We start from the raw sequence: 6,000 nt of genomic DNA, 5'->3' as shown, positions 1-6,000 counted from the left end.
GCCCGGACCCGCGCAGAGAACGCGCCCGGCGCTGCCAAGCGGGAAAACCCGGGATCCCCGCGCCGGGAGGCGCCGCCAGGGGGCGCCGCTGCGGCTGGCGCGGGCGGGGCGGGGCGGGGCGGGGCGGGGCGGCCGCTTCAAAGCGCGCGGCGGTGGCCGCGCGGCGGTTAATGGCGCCCGCCCAGCCGCGGGCGCGCCCGCCCCCGCCCGCCCTCGCCCCACCCTCCTCCTCTTCCTCCTCTTCCTCCGCCCCCGCCGGAGAAAAGCCCGGGAGCGGTGCCCGCCGCGCACACTCCGGCTCCGCGGCTGACGGCGCCGCGGGGGGTGGAGACCATGCCTGGGGCGGCGGCGCCCTGCCGCGGCTCCGCGGGATAGCGCGGGGCGCCGCGCATCTTCCGCGGGCCGCCCCGTGCCGGCAGAGGCTGGAGCGGCGGGGTAAGGCGTCCTGGGCAGCGGGGGGTGGGGGGGAGCGGCAGGAGGGGCGCGGCCGGGAGGTGGGGGTGCCTCCGCCGGCGCCGCTGAGCCCGGGGCGGGGTGGGGGGGTGGTGTGTGTGTGAGGGGGGTGTCCCCGCTGCACGCCGCGGCGGTGGGGCAGCGGCAGGCGACGCCGAGCCGCGCCGGTCCGCGCGAGGCGCCACGTCCCCTTACGTAAGGGGCCGCGCTCGGCGCTTCCCGCGGCGGGCACACGTGCCCCGCGGCGGGGCTCCTCCGGGGCGCGCGGGGGGGGGGGGGGGGGGGCGCGGGGAGGGCCCGCGCAGCGGCACTTCTGCTGCCGGTGGCGGGGGGTGCCCCGGGCACCAGCGCCTCCCGCCCCCTCCGCCGGCGAGGCGGGGGGCGGGCGCCGGGTTTCGGGAGCGGTACCGGGCGGCGAGGCGGGCACGGCAGCCCCCGGGCTGCCTCAGGGGGAGGGGTGCCGGGGTGCTGCCGGCCGCGCGGCTTCCCGCGGCTGCTGTCGGGCACGTACTGAACACGGTGACCTAGGCTCGCGTGGTTTTTGTTCTGCCGTTCCCCTGGATGAGCGGAGGCTTCTTGAAACATCTCGGTGCCTCGGAGTGCAGTAGCCGCTCTTCGAGGGGGTGAAAATAGTAAATAAAGGGGTGCGTGCACCGACATCCACAGCCGGTGTTCTCAGGTACAAGTAGAGTGTGCAGTTTGGAGAGAAATTGGTTTGCTTGGGTTGCAGGGTGGAAAAAGTAGGAGTAGGACTCGGTTTTTTCGTGCTTGTATTTCTTTTTTTTCTTCCCTCACTGCACAGAAGAGATGCTACCACTGACTTTTTTGAGGTTCTGGAAGAAACCATATGATAACAAGGTTGTGCCCCCCCTAACCCTGGATCCCCAATGTCTTTTTGAATCAAGGGTATCTTCTCCTAAAAATCAGGCCCTGTATCACTGTTTTTATTCTATAGAACAGGAACAGGGAGTGTCAGTGGGGCAGGCTGGTGGAAGAAGGTAGAAGCTGTTTGAATTTCCGCTGTATTCTTGGAAATACTGGCATTTCTGCCCTGGAACATATTATTCTTTGTCCTACAACAAGCTTCAACGATGATTTATAAATAGATCCATTTGTTGTTCCCCGTGTAGCCAAACAACTGTTTACATTGTGAAATGGCTTGCTTCATTTCAGGTTAGCTTATCAGAGCTGACCCAGGAGTGGCTACAGCTGAAGTTACAATGTTCTTGGGCAGAGTGCTACTGGAGAGATTATATCAGTGGTTCAAACTCCTGGTTGCTGGCCTCTCCGTTTGCTTGTGTGTGCTTCTTGTATAGGCATGAGATGTACTGAAGGGGTGGGGTGGGGGGGAGAAGGGTGTGTGAGGATGTGGTGTGCTGAAGGGCAGATTTGTGCCTTTAAAGAAACTGGTCTGTTTATAGTCAGATGGGACTTTACAGTGTGGGAGAACTTAAGTGACTGTCTCCTGGTAATGTTAGGGCATCAGTCAAAGGGAACTTTGAACAAAAGGGACTTGAAGTTTGTTAAATACCTGACAGAAGCAAGATCAAGTGAGAAGAGGGTGGTGGTGATGAAAATATTTGCTTTTGCTTAGGAGCTACTTGAAAAAGACAAGATTTTTTCTTTTTTCCCCTGGATGAAGTTTTATTCCTTTTCCTGGCCATCATGTCTCATTATCCTCTTGTGCAATCATTATCATGTTCATGAGGGGGACAAACCATCTGTTATTGAAATAACAATGCACAACGAGGGATGTTTCAATCTGAATGAACCATCCTTCAGATAAAACAAAGGGTTGATTTTCCCTTCCTTTCTAAATCACCCCGATTCCTATTCTAGGAGCTGCTAGATCAAATCATGTGATTATTGCCTGCAAACAGTTATTGTAGATTTTTGCCCTTAAAGCACAGTATTATAAACTACCTTCACTTACAGTCTGGATTTTGCATATTTCAGTATTTTAAGGCAATAATTTTTTGGGGAGAAAAGATTATGTATTAGCTTAAGTGCTTTTGTTTCTATCACTTTTTCCAGTACTACATTCCGAGTCTTTGTCACATTTGCTATGTTTTGGGTTTTCTCTATAACTTCTGACAACTTTTCTTTCACTTAAGCCAAAGGACAAGGCTGCTGTCTTAACCATGAGTTTTGGCTGCAGTGCCATGCTGGGGGTATGAATGGCTTCAGTGTATCTGGTGTATTTACAAGAATGCTCTCATAGGCTGGCAGAAAACTGTTGTTTGCCCTCCCAGTGCTGATTCAGGGAGAAATAACAACTCTGATCATCCCACAGTTTGATCTGAGCACGTAGACCTTTTCTCTCATAGAGACCTCATGTGGCAGGGAAATGAGAAGCTGTTATATTTCTCACTATGTTTCCTGTGGACTAGTATTAATAGTTAGGCAGTTGAGTTAGTCTGTGGTTTGATTAGGAGATTTGCTTTTAACTGTATTGCTTTTTGTGTCTTGAGTTACAAAAAGGAAATGGAAACCAATTATAAACCAACCCCCCACTCAGTTTGAATGGTTTAGCAATTCTCGTGTGCCTAACTTAGGCTGTGGTCAGCTGTTCTTTTTATAAGACAGGATCCTTTTCTGTTCTGCTTTGCAGAAATGAGCTCATAATATTCATTCTTCCCTGACCTTTTGAAGGAGATCAGACAAAAAGATCATAATGATAATTTCTATTTTTCACTTCTGATGGGTGGGAGGAGCTGTTGAAAATACACTTGCTCTTCTAGCTGCCTTCTGCAAAGTGAAGGGAATGATTTTTCTATTTCATAATCAAATCAGATCAGGAATGCTTACAGGTTTTCTGTGTGTGCAGTAAATGGATACTGGAGCTGGCAGTGGTAGTAGAAAATGGGTTTTCAAATAGCTTGATTGTTTGCTGATGGTGCCATTTATGGTGGTGACACCATAAATGTCCTTTCTCAAGAAGGCTGAAGAAAATGAGGAACAGAGAAAGTGAATGTGTCTGGTAGTCTTATTTACTGTGAGGAAAGAAATTCTCGTTAGATGATTCTTGTCTTGGCAAGACAATGTTATTTCCTTCTTACAGCATCATTTCCATCTTTTCATTCAAAGAATAGCAAGTGAGTGGTAGCTTGTTGCATTAAAATACTTTGCTGCTATCTTCTAGGTACTGCTATGGCAGTTTAATACAACTACATCCTGTTCACATTGAATAGAAATGACCTATGATTGAAGAAATGGACTAAAGTTTACTTAATATAACCTTTTTGTACTGTGTGGTATCCAGAAGATCATCTGAAATACTTGGGAGCAAAGATGGGTCTTGCAGGTTGTCTGGAAAATAGCAGCTTATCAGGTTCAGGCATAATTTTCTTCACTATGTAGAAATGCTCAACTTTGTTCACAGGGATCACTGCTTTGCTTTTGAGTAGCTAGGTTCCCAAGCTTTGGAGTCTTTAGATTTACTCTTGACTTTCACTTGGAAATTTTACTGACTGTTCTGTTTCTGGAGTATTGGGGTTATTTCCTGTTATCATAAACCTCCACTATGAATTACAATCTGTGAAAGCCATCACTGTGGTTCTTGGAGAAAGTTCAGCTGACCTGCCCTCATCTTAACTCCAGCCTCTAGTAAATAGGTTGTACGCAGCATAAGAATTGGATAATACCTGAACAACTGTTGTATACATCCAGCCCTTGTGGAGGGCTTATATTTATCTAGTGAGGAATCTCTTATATCTAGTGAGGAATATGAAGATGAATTTAGGAAAATATATTAAGGCAACAATCCATTATTTGCCCACCGTAACCTGTACGTGATCGACTTCTTCCTATGCTCATTATTTCTGCTATTGCTGTTCACCAGACGGTCTGCTTCATGTTTTATTGCTGGTGAGAATCCATAGAGAGGGAACCATGTGTGGATTTCTTCATCTCACAGATATTAATCTCCTTTTATATATAGTTGTGTGTATATGTATATAAAATAGGTTATATATAATTTTTGTAAGTTGTATAATGTTATATATAAAAATATTTTTTACACTTGAATTTCTCTAAACGATGTCTGGTAGGGGGCAGATATGGCAGAACTGTCAAAAGTGATCACATGCTGTTCCACCTACACTGGCTTTCCTGAAGCACTCATTATTATGACTTCTGGTGTCTGTCTTTTTCTCAGCACATTGCCCTTGAGCATTCTCTGCAGATTTGGGTATGCTGATAATGAAGCTTTCATTTTGTCAAGCAATGCAGACTCGGAGTAGTTTTCTCCTGTTGCAGGTAATTGGTATGCACAAACTGTGGCAGACCTGTGCAGCCTGTTCCTCGTGGGGTAGCAGAAGCGGCAAGGAAGCCGGGTTATTGTTGATCGTAGAATCACAGAATGCTTTGGGTTAGAAGGGACCTTTAAAGGTCATCTAGTCCAACCCCCCTGCCATGGGCAAGGACATCTTTCACTAGATCATGTTGCTCAAAGCCCCATCCAACCTGATCTTGAACACTTCCAATGGCAGGGTCGTTGAACTAGATGGTCCTCAAAGATCCCCTTCTAACCCAAGTGATTCTATGAGGAACATGGGGCTGTTTAAGTTTTTCTGGTATTTAAAAGGATCTTCCTGGCAGATCAGTTTTTCTGTTCCTACCATAGATGAACCTGATAGATGACTGCTGAAGCCACACATGCAGTGTGGTCCCCAGAGTAACTCAGGGTGGTGGATCTGCTGTGGCCCTGAGACTGCAGTACAGCCAGATGCTCTTGCTTGAAGGACTTTTGGGAAATGCCCAGCTGTTACCAGGTACTCAGGGATGTTGTTACATGGCATCAGGCCCTCCCAGGAGGAAGGCATGCTTTTCAGGCAGGGCTGCCTGCCCACAGTGACCTGTACACGGGCTAGGTGTGATGGTGTGGGTGTGCAGAGCCCACTCTCTGCCCAAATGCTTCCTCCCTGGAATGGCAGGAGGGGTCATGCCATATTGCTTAAGGCAATTGTATTTTTCTGCACCTGCTGATTTAGACAATGTTTATGTCCTTTTAGAAGGAAAATGAATGTTGTTTAACTCTGGTTTTTCTTCTATTGCTACTTAAGGAAACAGTTTTCCTTTAATCTCTCTATACCTGTATTAAGAAATACCTCTATTCAGATGGAATGAGAGTGATGCTCTGACTTGTGTGGTTAGGCTTATGTCTTCAGTGTAATCTTGTAACAGCAACGGCAAATTCAAGACCAAGCTATTTGCAGTCAGTATATACATATTTTTAGCTTGGTTTTCTGAGAAAATAGAAATTATGTGCAACTCTGTGAATGTCTGTCTCTTGCTCTCAATAACTTTCAAACCTTTTGACCAATTCCAGTTGCATTTGTGAGAGGGGTAGAAGCTTATCTCCAATAACCCTTGCAAGTTTTCTGGCAGTAGGCAGCCGAGGCAGATGGAAAGATGCCTGCTGAAGGAGAGACTGCAGTCTGAACTCTTCCAACTTTGACACACATTCCTAGGAAACTGGATTTTGCTGGCTCAGTTGCTTACAAATCAATTTGTATTGTGCTCCTATTTTTTGACCCTATCTCAAAT

At 48.0% G+C, this 6,000-nt stretch overlaps 1 protein-coding gene across 3 annotated transcripts in view; it reads left to right on the top strand.

Annotated features, from left to right (window-relative positions):
- The first annotated feature begins 255 nt into the window (after positions 1-255).
- RNF144A (ring finger protein 144A) overlaps positions 256-6,000 on the top strand; it is a 69,513-nt gene continuing 63,768 nt past the window's right edge. Inside the window, exon 1 of one of the 3 annotated variants that reach the window (XM_074861611.1) lies at positions 256-435. The gene's annotated coding sequence lies outside the window, so the exon portion shown is untranslated. The remainder of the gene's footprint in view (positions 436-6,000) is intronic. The other 2 variants (XM_074861616.1, XM_074861619.1) reach the window with 2 other exon arrangements.

Source organism: Strix uralensis, chromosome 3 (genome assembly GCF_047716275.1).
Source record: "Strix uralensis isolate ZFMK-TIS-50842 chromosome 3, bStrUra1, whole genome shotgun sequence".
In the NCBI taxonomy this organism is placed as follows: Eukaryota; Metazoa; Chordata; class Aves; order Strigiformes; family Strigidae; genus Strix; species Strix uralensis.
This window is presented reverse-complemented; position numbering and strand designations above follow the sequence as displayed.